Source organism: Geotrypetes seraphini, chromosome 4 (assembly GCF_902459505.1).
Source record: "Geotrypetes seraphini chromosome 4, aGeoSer1.1, whole genome shotgun sequence".
Classification (NCBI taxonomy): Eukaryota; Metazoa; Chordata; class Amphibia; order Gymnophiona; family Dermophiidae; genus Geotrypetes; species Geotrypetes seraphini.
The window spans coordinates 207,619,298-207,634,568 of NC_047087.1; the positions used below are offsets into that span (position 1 = coordinate 207,619,298).

A 15,271-nucleotide genomic window follows, 5' to 3' on the forward strand; every position below is an offset into this window, starting at 1 on the left:
GTCTATGAATTTGTAGATGCCTGTTCTAAGAATCGGTTGGGTGTAGACTGAGTTAGGCACTAGTATTTTAGACCAGGAAAACCCTGGGCTAATATACTGGCCCCTAAGTTGCAGATGCCTACCGGGGTCTAACCCAGGGTCTTCAGGAGATTCACCCTACTCCCTAAAGGCCCTGAGGGCATTGCTCTGAATTTGATTGGTTGAGAAGGTTGCTCAGTCAATCAAATTCAGATCAGTACTGTCAGGGCCTTCAGAGAATCCCCAGCCTGAGCCCTGGTTTTTTTTTTTTTGTTAGTTTGTTTGTTTTTTGTTTGATTCAGTTTGATTGGTTGAGCAGGCTGTCTACTCAACAAATCAAACTGCATCAAGCAAAAAGTAAAAAAAATAAAAAAGCAGGGCTGTAGAGATGGGGATTCACTGAATCATCATATGTGTGAGCAGAGCGATTACTTGCTGGATATAAGAATTGTGCTTTGAATTTACAGTGGCAACCCTCGACACAATCGTTGACAAAACGGGGATTCCCTTTCGGGTTGAAGAGGTTTGGCTTACAGCTTGGAACTGGATTACTTGAAAGTTGCAATATTCTATTTCAGCAAAGTACAACTGTCATGCAAGTGAAATTTCTGATATTACATGCTGATACATGTCGGTGCTCTTTATTATTAATGACTGCTTGTCCTGGGCTCTCAAGGAAAGCTGAAGAAAATATATTTGCTTTTGTTTATAGAGTGACTAAATAGAAAAAAAGTTATTATGTTTATCTAAGAGAAGAAATTTTGGGGGGATTGTATCTGCATCTGCTTTCTCTGGAATTTATGGTAGAGTTTTTTTTCTTTGACCCATTAAGCATAACTGAGGTCCTTTTTTTTCCACCATATTTAATTATATAGACCCCAAGGGAATTTCAGTCTGATAGATTGAATATAGGTGTGGAAAATACTTTGAATTGCTGTGATTCACTTAATCTTCTGAAAACCGTCACCACACGCCACTGCGTCTGACTTGATTTAAGCGCTGCAAGGGATAATTATACAAACAGTGCCTAACTTTGAATGACATGCACTAGGTGTCATTTTCTTAGGCACTGTTTATATAATCAGGCCCAATGAGTGCCCTCATTTCAAGGTGTGATATATGTCCTAGCAACAAGAGTTAATAACACTTCTGATACATAAAAATATAAGAATAGCCATACTGGGTCAGACCATGGGCCATGTAGTCCAGTATACTGTTTCCAAAAGTGAAATACAGGTCACCTGACAAAAACCCAAATATTCAAATACACAAAAAAATCTCCCAGACCTTAAATAACTTTTAAAAAGTATAATTTCAGCAAACCCTGCCAGCAAATCTCAAAGATGTTTATAAATGTGCTCACATATAGATTTTCACAGACACAGCCACTAAGTTACTAAGAATTAATGATCTAATCATAGCACATAAATTTGAAGCGTAAAAGTGATACATATTTTACACCTCAAATTTATGTGCTATGATTAGAACATTATATGGTCTTTTAGTTCTTAATATGTTACAGTAGTGGCTGTTTCTGTGAAAATCTATCTCTGAGCACATTTTAAAACATCTTTGAGATTTTCAGGCAGGGTTTACTAAAATTATACCGTTCTAAAGTTATTTATGATCTGGGGGATTTTTTTTTTGTGCTGTTGATTATTTATTTTCCTCCAGCCTTTTGGATTGTTTGGTTCCCCTATTTGATTTTTTATAGAAAAAATAGAAATAGTAGCAAACTTTCATGCTACCGATCCCAGGGCAAGCAGTAGCTTCTCTGTATCTGTCTCAATAGCAGACTATGGACTTTTCTTCCAGAAACTTGCTCACGCCTTTTTTAAACCCAGCTGCACTAACTGCTGTTACCACATCTTCTGGCAACAAGATCCAGAGCTTAACTGTTCGTTCAGTGAAAAAATATTTTCTCCTATTTGTTTTAAAAGTATTACCATGTAACTTCATTTAGGGCCAGATTCTCAATGTGGCACTTTAACCCCCTCTTTTACGAAGGCATAGCGTGGGTTTGAGCGCCGGCAGCGGCGGTAACTGCTCCAACACTCATAGAATTCCTAAGAGCGCCAGAGCAGTTACTGAGACGGGCCAGCCCCTTCCCGGTCCATCCCCGCTAAGTCTAAGGCCTGATTGGCCCAGGCTCTAGAAGCCTGGACCAATCAGGCCTTAGGCATAGCGGGTCCGCCCATCCCCACTATTCCTAAGGCCTGATTGGCCCAGGTGCCTACGATCCTGGGCCAATCACACCTTAGGGTTAGTGGGGATGGGCGTACCCGCTATGCCTAAGGCCTGATTGGTCCAGGCTTCTAGAGCCTGGGCCAATCAGGCCTTAGACTTAGCAGGGATGGGCTGGGAAGGGGCGGGCCCATCTCATTTCGATGAGGCAGGCCTGTCGGCTGGACGGCAGCAAGACCCATCCAGCCGCCAACATTTAAAGGTTAGTTGGGGGGGAGGTTAGGGGAGTCATCGGGGGGGAGGTCGTTAGGATTGGGGATCCGGAGGGGGTCCAGCTTTCCGGCAGGAGGGGTTCAGCACCCTTCTGCCGGAGATCGGACAAGCAGTCGCTATACTTATCCCTTGCCGTGATAAGTGTAGCGGCTGCCTCTACTCTAACCCGATTCTCTAACCAGCGTCTGTAACATGGATGCCGGTTACAGAATCGGGGTTAGTGTAGGCCCAATTCTGTATAGGACACCTCTCCCGGGCGTCCTATACAGAATTAGGGCCTAAGTGTCCACTAGTGTTTGTACTTTTTCAAACAGTTTCAGCATTGCTTGCTACAATGTCAGGCAGCTATCAGGAAATTAAAATGAACATACTACTATCAAAGAGTTTCTTATGGTGCTAGAGGTTTTTAGTGCAGGCCTGAGAGGTAAATTCTCCAACGCTCATAGGAATTCCTATGAGCGTTGGAGCATTTACCATGCTAGCCCACACTAAAAACCTCTAGTGCTGTTTAGTAAAATCCAGCGAAAGGTTGATATTCTAATAAATCAAGTTTTGAGTTTATTTAAACATTTTTATACCGCTCAATCAGACTTCTGAGCGGTGTACAATAAAAATACAATTTTCAACAAAAATAGGGTTTGCATTTGACAATTAAAATCTACGTGATGTACTCAGATAAAGACGGACAGGAACAGATGGAAAAGGGGTAGGAACTACAATATTTTCAGAAAAGAGAACAATTAGGGAAAAAAACAACAGGGAAGGGAAGGATGATGCCTTTTGCAGTCGGCATGTGTTTAGCCCTTATAAGGGTAATTAGGTATCGAATGGATCTTTGAACAGAAATGTTTTCAGCTTTCTTTTAAAATGAAGCAGAGATAATTCTTCACGATCTTATTGTGTTTATGTACTTTAGGGATGGGACTGCAAGAAGATTTTGTGTCACAGAGCGAAGTGTTTTAGATGGACAATAGGGAATTAGTAAGCTATTGATAAATTCAGGTTGATTACTTTGACGTGTCTTGAATGTAAGTAACAGAATTTTATAACTACCGGTAATTCTGTATTCAACAGGCAACCAATGTGCTTTGCGCAAGAGGGGGGGAAACACGAACATATTTTTTAGCGTTCAATATAATTTTTATTGCGGTATTTTGCACAATTTGGAGGCGTCTCAGTTCTTTTTTTGTTATGCCTTTGTAAAGGGCGTTGCAATAATCAATACATGAAATAACTAGGGAATGAATTAGTATGTTTACAGAGGAAGGTTCCACTGGCTTGTTCAATTGGCTGTTTCTTTCTCCCGGAACTTGTATTTAGCTGTTTCATTTCTGTACCTCTTGTTTCTTTGAATGTAAAGTGAGGTGGCAATGTGCAGAAGTGTTGTTTGTAGAGAGTGGTCTACTCTAAAGAGCAGGGTTCTCAAAAGCAATTCTTTTTAGAACTTCAAATCCTAACAAAAACACGCTTCGCAGTTTTAATAGGAACAAATATGGAGGCTGGAGCTCTTTTGTTGAGATTTGAATATATTTTGGAATTTAAGATGCCGAAACTTGAGTGTATCGGTTTAAAAGCTGCTGAAGTCACAGAAAATAAAATGGAAAAAGTTAGAAACGAGACACAACACTATAATTTCATAGCCTGAAATGATTATGAGATTCCTATAGCAGCAGAAATCCAAAAGGCCCTTAACAAAATATATTTGTGTTTAATTTACAGTAAATTTCTAAAAAGAAAGGCACTGTAAATTACACTGGCATTTGGGGTTATTTAATTTTAATTTGGAAAGGATAATCACCGTCTTTTATATTCAGAGAGGAAAATATTACAGGCCAACTAAAAGAAACAATTATTCCTAGGATAGATTGCAAATATTAATGCACAACTTTCTGTTCTGGAATACATTTTACCATCACCATCACATTTTTGTACACCGAAGATTAGACCCAGAAGGCAGCACACGAGTGCATTACCACATTCATTTAAACGGCATCATTTATACAGTAAGAAAAAAAGTTAATAAACACTCATGAAAGAACTGCTTGGAGAACTCAAGTAACCCTTCATTATTCTTTCAAATCCATTCAAGCTTATTTCCGATTTGTTTGCTACTACTGGTCATTTCTATAGTGCTATTAGATGTACATAGTGCTGTATACATTACAGATGGGCTCACAATCTAAGTTTGTGTACTTGGGGCAATGGAGGGGTTAAGTAACTTACCCAGGGTCACAAGAAGTTGTAGTAGGAAATGAACCCAGTTCCCCAGGATCACAGCCCACTGCACTATTAGGCTATTCCTCCATTGCAAGGGTATATGCTCTCCCCTTAAAATTTAGCAATCAAAGATTCTACCTATCCTAATGGTGTAGCTATGGGTGGGCCTGGGTAGGCACAGACCCACCCATTTTTAGTTCAGGTTCACCCAATAGCAGCACCACGCTGCCATCCCCTCTCTCCTCCTTGGCACATTGGCATCTGCCCTCCTATCTCTCAAGCCTGCCTCTCCCCGGTATATCTTAAATACTGGTCTGGCTTCGCCATTGACCTATCCCCTCTTCTCTACTGAGACACTTAGAGCTCCTTTTACTAAGGTGCGGTAGCGGTTTTAGCACACGGTACAATGTTGCGCGTGCTAGACGCCAACGCCTCCATAGAGCTTGTGTTTAGTATTTTCCGTTTAGCGCGGGGTTTGTGTGCCTAATCTTCAGCGCTCTAAAAACGCTAGCGCACCTTAGTAAAAGGAGCCTTTAATCTGCACATTTCCCAAAATAAACAAATATATAAATAAAAATAAGGTCACAGAAAAACAAACTGATTTTGGCTTCATGGACATTGAACAATGCCAACATTTTATAATTCAATCTATGGGAATGCTGCTTAGAGCTGCCTATATTTACATCAAAGGAAAATGGGAAGCCAGAAAGATGGCTCTCTTTCCACTTTAAGATTATTATTCAATATTTCAGTAAATTACATTTGACTGAAATATACTAATATAATGGAAAGGGTTATCAGATGTCCCGGTTAACCCTGGACATGTCCTCTTTTTGAGGACTGTGACAGGAGTCCAGGAAACTGGACATCTAGTATCCCCTAAGCAGCTCATGCACCTATCCAGACTAGGCCTCCTCCCCCCACCTCCCACCCACCACACCTATCTAGAGCTCTCCCTCCCCCTCTACCCCCCCCCCCAGGGATCCAGTGCTTGCTCACCCAGTGCTGCTGTATGTCTTCGGGCCGTCAGCAGCGTGACTGAAGTAAACACGCTGCCTTCAGCAACCCGGAAGCTCCTCCTCTGCTACTGCTTCCTGTCCCTGCATAGGTGGAAAGCAGTAGCAGAAAGAAAGCTTCCAGGTCGCCAAAGGCAGCATGTTTACTTCAGTCAGTCTGCTGATGGCCCAAAGACTTACAACAGCATTGGATGAGCAAGCACCGGATCCCGTGGGGGTGGGGGGGTAGAATAGCATGGGGAGGGTAAGAGAGATGCTGGACTGCAGGGATGGGAAGAAAAGATGCCAAAAATCCAGGGGAGGAAATGAAAGGGGCAGATAAAGATGCCAGACCACGGAGGGTGGAAAGGGAAGAAGAGAGATGTCAGACCACTGGATGGGGAAGGGGGTGGTGGTGAAGAAGAGAGAGTTTGTCAGACCAGGGAAAAGGAGGAGGAGGGAGGGATTCCAGAGTACGGCAGGGGGAGGGAAAGAAAAATACAAAGAGATACCATACCACAAAGAAGGGAAGAGGAAAATAAAAGAAATGAAAGAGATGCCAGATTGTGGGAAGGAGAGGATAAAGATCCCATACCATAGGAGAGGGAAAGGGGGAAGACAGTTGTCAGATCATTGGAGAGGGAAAGAAAGGGAGGAGATAGTATACAGAGATAGAGGGGAAGGGGAGGGAGAGGGAACACAAGGTGCACAGGGATGGGAGGGGTGAGGAAGGGAAAAGAGATGGGAATAGGAAAGAGGGAGGAGGGAGGAGATGGCACACATGGAATGTGGGGAAGGGCAGAGAGAGGGAGGAGGTAGTGTGCATGATAGATGGGGAGGGAAGACATGGAAAAGTAGATAGATCTGATGAAGAAGCAGAAAAGTCAAAGAAAGTTGAATACCAAAGATGGATTTAGTCAAAAAACAAAAGGGGAGGAAATACTAATTTTACTTCTTAGATGGAAGCTTAAAAGATCAATAATCCAATGTATTGAGAACACAAGTGGATATATAAACTAAATTTGCTGGCACCCTCAGGGTTTAACAATGAAATTGAGTGGCAAGCTTTCTTGGTAGGATCATGATCTCTGATAAGTATGTGACACCCCTTTTTTTGTTCTCTGTATATTTTAGTGTATGACATGCGTTTTTATATTTTTGATCCCTTTGGGTTCCCTTACCAGCTTTTGTGACGTTGCTCTGTATCATGCGTCATTACGTGATTCATGTTTTTGGTGTCAGAGCTTGTCTTTAAAATTCTTTCTGGTGTTGTAGTGCGCCGCCATGAGCAGAGAAGAAGAATACTCTTTAAAAAAAAATTTCAATTGCATGTTTTCAGTTACCCTTCAGTTATGCTGTATATGTACTTGTACTGTTTTTTGAAGCATCTGTTTGAATGAGCATTTTATTATTTTGCATGAGTTTTCAAGTATTCCATTTTTATGTTTCAGAGACTGACACCCTATGTGTAAGAGTTTCAGTCTTCAGTACTTTACTCGTATTGTTTGGTTTCCTGAAGAAGAAGCAAAACGTGGTATGTCTGAGCCAAATAATTAACAAAATGAGATAAGAGTCTCGTACTCATATAAATAATGAACCACATTTTATGATTGTTAAATTGAAAAAGATGCAAAGATTGGGCGGTGAGGTTTTTGGGGGAATTTCATTCCCCTATTTCCTCCATGTCTCTGAGCACAAATTCTTCCTACATATAAAAAGTTTATTACATTTAATGAACAGTATGCTGTACATTGGGAAGTATTTTTTCTACATTGAAAGATGGATTTAGGGCAGAAAGTAAAAGAGAGAAGACAGCAATGGATAAGGCGGCCATGGAAACAGAGTTAAGAGCACAGACAGAAGGAAGTTCAACCAGAGACTGAGAAAAGATGAGTAGAAAAATAAAATCACTAGACAACAAAGGTAGGAAAAGTGATTTTATTTTCAATTTAGTGATAGAAATGTGTCTGTTTTCAGAATTTACATCTGTTGTCTATATTTTGCACTGTTGAGGAAGAAATGCATTTCTGCTTCTCTGTTGTTGTACTACAAGTAGAGTCTGGCATCTTAGGGTTTCATTTGTGTATATTAGGACTTTTAGTTTGTGGTCCAGTATTTGCTTAGGGTTTATCTGTGTTCTGCTCGTGTGACCAAGGTAGAAATGAATGTCGTGAAATGTTATTGCTGTCATGGCTCCGTGTAGGAAGATATTTGTCAGCAGTTTGTCCATGTGTGGAAAGTACCAAGCTTAGGGCCAAGTCTGGAGGGTCTCTGTGCATTTGTGGATGTCGACGTGATGACATCACACACATCCGCACATAAGTGTGATGTCATCACATTGATGTCCACGCATGCACAGAGGCCCTCTAGATGGGAAGGAAAGATGCCAAAACTCCAGGGATGGAAATACGAGGTTCTTGTGAGAGCAGAGACAGGGGTAGAATTGGGCTAGGTGTAGAACAGGGAGGTGGGGCACATGTCTTCTTTTTTTAAAGAGGAAATCTGGTAACCTTACTAATGGAAGAGGATGGCACAACTGAGGGTTGGAGTCAGAAGATGGGGTCACCAGCCATGCAGCTGAACCTTCTCCACTATAAATCAGTCATGCAGCTGAGGTTCATTGCTGCTGTTTCATTTTTGGTGTTGCCGCACTGATCTTGATAACCAAGAGCACTGTTCTCTCTACGCCAGTGGTCTCAAACTCAAACCCTTTGCAGGGCCACATTTTGGGTTTGTAGGTACTTGGAGGGCCTCAGAAAAAATAGTTAATGTCTTATTAAAGAAATGACAATTTTGCATGAGGTAAAAACTCTTTATAGTTTATAAATCTTTCCTTTTGGCTAAGTCTTAATAATAATATTGTAATTTATAGCTAAAGAGACATGATCAAGAAACTATTTTATTTTACTTTTGTGATTATGATAAACATACCGAGGGCCTCAAAATAGTACCTGGCAGGCCGCTTGTGGCTCCCGAGCCGCGAGTTTGAGACCACTGCTCTACACTGACTGGGAATCCTGCTAGTGGAGTGTGCTGTTTCGCTATCACTTTTTCAATAGTGAGGGACAGACAAATTCTGCAAGACTTCAAGGAACCTGCCTGCCCCTAGCAACTGAGAACACAATATTGAATCACAGCCTCCTACTGGCAGCAATGCAGTTGGAGGACTTCCGCTCAACTTAGACTCACAGTGGTTCCCAACCCTGTCCTGGAGGACCACCAGCCAGTCAGGTTTTTAGGATAGCCCTGATGAATATGCAAGGAGCAGATTTGTATGCCTGTCATATCTATTCTATGCAAATCTCTCTCATGCATATTCATTAGGGCTATCCCAAAAACCCATCTGGCTGGTGGTCCTCCAGGACAGGGTTGGGAACCACTGGCTTAGAAGGAACAGTGGCCATGAAGGGTTCTTAAAGGGCTCCAGCAGTCTGATCTTTGTGCTGAATTTTCACAGGGTATTCCTTAACTTCAATGAAGATGTGTCAGGTTGAAAACTAATCAACAGGTTGCCAGAGATCTCCAAAAATTGGTATTATTTATAAACCAAGTAGACATGCAAATTCCTATAGCCCAGAGAACAGAGTCATCCACCCAGTGATGTTCTCTGGGGCTGTGCATTCATTTTGAAAACAAAATTAAAAATGCAACTAAATAACCTTATTTCATGTAGTTTCCTCTCAGAATGGAAATGTTTTGTGCTTTTTATTTCAGAAATAGCATGCTCTATTTGAAATAATTCCAGCTATTTCCAAAAACAAACAAAATGGGCCCAGAAATGGAATGAACAAAACATCAGAGGATGGGGGACAATGGAATGACAGAAATGAGAAATGCAGCCATGCACCCCCCCCCCCTGCTGCTCTCCATATTGCTCTTTGACTAGATGGCACTTTGAGATTTCAGCTTCCCGTAACGCTTGTGACCATTACTTCCTGAGATCTGCTTCTAATAGTCAGCTTGAGATACACTTGTATTTGCTGGGATATTAACCAGTCCATTGCCAATGGAAATTTCAAGACAGTTGCCTATTGAACTAGGGTGACCAACTGTTGATCATTAATTTAAAGGAAATTTAATCATAACAAATTTTTAACAGCGCAGTATCACTCCAGAAAATGTTCATAGAATGGATAATATTAAACAAAGCAATTAATTTACATTATATATAATATACAAGTTAACAATAAAGAATAAAAAATTACAAATTTGCATGTTTCTTAGTCCTAACCTATATGTATTTGTCCAATGATGCTATAGAACTAAGCTGGTAGGATTAAAAAAAAAAAAAAAAGTTAGCTCCTGGCCTATATTTCCAGTGCCTAACTTTGCAGGAGGCGCAGTTCTCAAAATAGTGCTATCGCGGGATCGACACACTATCGGCGGCCACTTTTAAGGCTTTTAGTGCCATTTAGAGAATGCGGACCTATGGCCAAAATTCTCTAAATGGTGCCTTAACTTACCCTAATATACCCTAATGATGCCTAAGTTAAGTCCAAAACACCATTTAAAATGGTACTTAAAAGAAATTTCAAAGTGCCTACTTTCGCCTAAAAACAGTGCTAGAATCAAATCTCCGGAGGCACTCACCAGCACCTAACTCCACGGTAGGTGACGTTAAGTGATGGTAGGTGCCTCTGGAAGCACGATTCACATAAAAGGTATACGCCAGAAATATAGTCCTTGAAAGCCCTGGCCTACATTTCTGGTGTCTACCTTTGCCAGAGGTGCGATTCTCTAAAAGGCAATGCCACATGATTGACACATGAGCGGCGGCCACTTTTAAAGAGGCCACCAATAATGGCACCATTTAGAGAATCTGGGCTTCAGTACTATATATGGGGATGGATTCAGGACATGGAGCTCAAAAATCGTCTCTGGGAAAAAAATCAGTGCTCCTCGCTTTTCTATAAAGGTCACTCTGGGCTTTATAGAACAGTACATAGAGTCGATTGCTATACCCAAATTTGGGCACCAGGACTTACACCTGTTGAAATCGGGTGTAAATCCTGTTGCCCAAATTGGGCAGGCATTCGTAGTATTCTTTAATACTGTGCATGTATTTTCAGAATGTCCCTGACCCGCCCATGCCCCTCCCATGTCCATTACTCCTATGGGGTTGCACGTTATGCAATTTGGGTGTCCAGTGATATATAAAAATGCACAGCCAGATGCACGTGCAAACCCTTATTGATTCCAATTTATATCGATAATTTTTAGCACCCGATTATTGTTGTAAATTCTCTCTGTAACCAATTAAGTTGTGTATGCTTATGAGGATCATGTCCACCTTTTGTGCGCCAAATTGTGCAACCTTCATAGAATCCAGGGGATAGTGTCAACTCTTTCCTCCGATTGTGCATGTGCAAACTATTCAGCATAGGTGAACCACTGCACATGTGTACCCTATCAGGAAAGAGTACGCAGTATGGCCCCGATTTTATAAATGGAACCTAAAACATAGGCGTTGAGGAATGCATGTCAATCATGAGTTATGTACCATTTATAGAATCGTGCCTACTGGCGCTTTAATTGGATGTAGGCGCCCGCCAGTAGGTGTCAAAACCTTAGTTATCCCCTTATCTATGCCAAGGTTTTCTTGGCCTATATACCAGTGCCTTAGGGCTCCTTTTACTAAACTGCGTTAGGGAATTAACGCGCAGAATAGCGCATGCTACAATGCCGCGCGCGCTAGACACTAACGCCAGCATTGAGCTGGCATTAGTTCTATCTGCTTAGCGCGGGATTAGCGCGTGTTAAACTGTGTGCGCTAAAAACGCTAGCGCACCTTAGTAAAAGGAGCCCTAAGTCTAGTTTAGGTGCCTACACACAAAACATGCCCAAGAATTACCCACAATCCACTCTTAACCACACCCATTTTCTGGTAGGTACCATGGACAAGGCACCTAGCTGACAGTGGTAGGCACCTACTAGGTTATGTGATTAGAAAGAAATTCATTTTAATTTAAGACAATTATCGAGTCAATTAAATTTGCCATCAGTACCAATCTAGGTACCTAACTTTAGGTGTCTTTTATAGAATCTGGGCCTAAGTGCAAAAAGTAAACACTGTGACGGAAATTCTATAAAAAGCGCCTCAACATCTCCTTTATCAATGTACCTATGTACAACAGTTTTGGTCTCTGGAATGCTGTGAGGTTCATAATCGAAAGAGAAAAATGTCCAAAAACCGGCCTAACTCGCACTTGGACGAACATTTCTCAAAAACGTCCAAGTGCTGATAATAAAAACGGGTTTTGGACGTATTTCTAAACGACCTAGGCCTTCATAGTGTCGCTGAACGACCAAAGCTAAACAGGGCGTTTCGGGAGGCGTGTCGAGGGCGGGACGTGGGTCGGTTTAGACTTAGTCGTACAGCATGTATAACTGAAAGTTTTACAACAGAGCCTAGACGGAACTTGGACGTTGTGACTTAGACCATGTAAAATATGGTCTAAGTCACAAAAACCCACCTAAACTCACCAGATAAGCACTGCAAACACATAAAACAGACCCCCACACACTACCCCAGTGATCACCAACCCCCCCCCCCCCCCCCCCCCCCGCTTTTAATCATAACTTTAAAATTCAGCCTCCAGACCATCATCATCTGGCCGCCTGGCATAGAAAAGCCTAGTATTCCAGCCCAGAGGCAGCTTAAGTCATCTTGGGGGTGGTTAGGGACTCATAGAGAAGAGGACCCATGCCCATATTACATTACATTACATCAGTGATTTCTATTCCGCTATTACCTTGCGGTTGAAGGCGAATTACATCCAAACTAAAACAAGAATTACATTTCAACTTTGAAGTAATAGATTAAACGATGAGATAAAATTTTAAGGGAGAATTATGGGTTTTAGATAATGTTTGGTAAGTAGAAAAATTAGAGAGTGTTGGATGTTGGGTTAGGATTGTTGTGCTGGATAGGTTTAACGTGTTTTTTGAAAAGTATGGTTTTAATTTCTTTCTTGAAGGTTTTGTAATCTGTGGATGAAGATAACAGAGTGGTGAGTTGTTTGTCCAACTTAGCTGCTTTGGAGGCTATTAGGTTGTCATAAAGTTTTTTTCGTTTGACATTTTTGGATGGTGGGTAATAGAATAGTGAATGTGTTCTTCTGTGTCTGATTGAGGAGGATTGATATGCCCCTGTAATCACTGCATTGATACTTAAACATGTGCACTCCCCTATACACCCCCAAAACCCTTTTCTACTGGCATATAAGTGGCTCATGCAGCCATAAGGGCTATTGGGGTGATAGATAAATGGGTCTAGGAGATTCTGGAAGTGGTTTTGGGGGCTCACCGTAACCTATAAGGGAGCTGTAGGGAGGAGAAGACATGGCACCCTTTTTGTGAAGTTCACAGCAGTGCCTTGTAAGGTACCCCACTATTTAGGTGGCATGTCTGGGTGTTGTCACGAACCTAGTCCTAGAGCTGGGCTCGTGCCAAGCTTTGCTAGTGCAAAGGCTAGTCCTTTAATTCAAAGGGCTAATCAGGGAGAGAAGATTAAGCCCAGTGGAAGGAAAATGCTGGACTTCCCCTTTAACACTGAAGCAAACAGTCTGCAGGGGGGTGAAGGGTTTAGAGAGTCTGAGTCATCCCTTTCCCTCTGCTGACCCCCAGCTGAGGGTGATTAACAGGAAGCCATGCAAGGCTAGGCAAGCAGTGCAACTAACTCCTCCTCCTGTAAGAACAGGGCGTGGGCGTCTCTGCAATTTAGAGGCTGCTCTCAGAAGGAGAAAGTTAGTCTTCCCTGAGCCAGCTTCAGGAGAGGGCTCACCTGAGGAAGGGCTGCATTCCCTTGATGTTGAAATGCAGGAAGCAGATACTGACCTGGGGCTAAGTCAGCAAGCAGTGCCAGAGCCCATGGAATGTTCACAACCCGAGGATCTGCCTGAGAATTGTGGCATGGATTTAAGCTAAGTAGCTGGGTTAGGTGTTGGGCAAGGTAACAGGACGCTGACTGTTTGTTCCTTAAAACAAGGTGCTAAATGAATTAGCTGAGGTTTGTGCTGCTGTGCTGTCTTGAAGCAAAAAGAAAAAAAAAACGTTTTTGTTTTCAACTTTAAAGTAGCAGCAAACAGGAAGTTTATGTATAGTTCTGCTGAAGAAGTTAATTGAGGGATGTTAAGCAAGTGGGGAGAATTCATCAAACAACCAGGTTGGGTTAGTGGGGCCATTCTTGGCATTCTGTTTTCAGAAAGTGTAATAGTGAATTCACTTGCTCCCCTCCCCCATTAGCTTTGCTGAGCTGATTGGGGACCAAGCCAGTCTAATCTAAAGGCTTGTACTCAGCACCGTAAGGAGTGCTATCAGGAATATTGTTGGCCTGGTGAATGGTAAAGGCAGCAGCAATTTTGGACTTTCATTTGCTGACTTGGACAATATTAACTTTTGAGTTTGGTTAGGATTGTGACCTACCTGAATGAAGGTGTGGGCTGTGCTATACCTTTTTGTAGCAGCCACATATTTGTGTTTTGTGGGACTTATTGGATAGTGTGGAGTCTGAATTGAATGCAAGTAGACTCACATGCCAGTGCTCAATAAATCATTTTGAATGAGTACCAGGAACTGATTCTTTTGGATTGTTTTTTGTTCCCTGTATGGAGAAGGGTCCAGCAGGACTTCCTACCTTTTGGAAGCACGCAGGAGTGAAGGCAAAGGTGAACAGGGTCCAGCCCCATTAAGCATATTGAGCTGGGCGCTTTGTTACAGTGTGCAGTCCATCACTTTGCAGACCCCTCCCACGTCCAACAGGGCTTGTTCTAGGCGTTTTGGACTTGGACAGAAAGTTTGATGAAAATGTGGTATAAAGATAGACGATTTAGTGGCTTGGACGATCAGATCGGCAGGACGTATAATTAGATGATTTTTGAAATGAAAAAAAAGTTGGACGTATCTTTCGAAAATGTGTTTTAACTGGGGGTTTTTTTTTTGTTTGTTTGTTTTTAGTCAAGGTTTGTTTATTAAAGTTTTACAAAGATACAAAATATGGATGAACATTGCAAACTTATGAAGAAGTAGCGGTACAGCAAATAAATGCATGAGCAAACATATGTCAAATCTATAAAGAAATGGTCTAGTAAGTAACAATTCAAAGCTAGAACAAGAGTGTACCTCTCAACTAGTATTAACATCCGAAAAATAAATGTAAGCATGAATCTAGGCAAAACAATATAAATAAATGAAAAATATCAATAAACATTGAATAAGTAAGGTGATATCCACTAAACAATATATAAGAAAAACAATAGAAGTAACTATAATGAAAATGAGGGTGAGGGGGAAAAAGCAGAGAATAAAGGAAGATAAAAGAGAAGGGAATGCGGAAGCGGAAGAATCAAGACTGATTAGGTTGTAAGTACAGTTTCAGAGAAGTCCACTTAGATTGGAATTGGAGAAACCTGTTAGATGATTTAGCTAAATACGCTTCATTCCTATATGTAGAGCATACCAGGTTCCACCATTGGGAGTGTGAAGCCTTAGAGAGATCTTTCCAATAAGATAGGAGAACTTTAAGGGCTAGAGAAAGTAAAAGGTCCATAAGAAAGTAATCAGAGTCAGGAATGTTGTCAGTTAGT

The 15,271-nt window shown here is 41.6% G+C and overlaps 1 protein-coding gene across 4 annotated transcripts in view; it reads right to left on the reverse strand.

Annotated features, from left to right (window-relative positions):
• GRID1 (glutamate ionotropic receptor delta type subunit 1) overlaps nucleotides 1–15,271 on the reverse strand; it is a 1,864,061-nt gene that overhangs the window by 1,375,788 nt on the left and 473,002 nt on the right. The window lies entirely within an intron of this gene.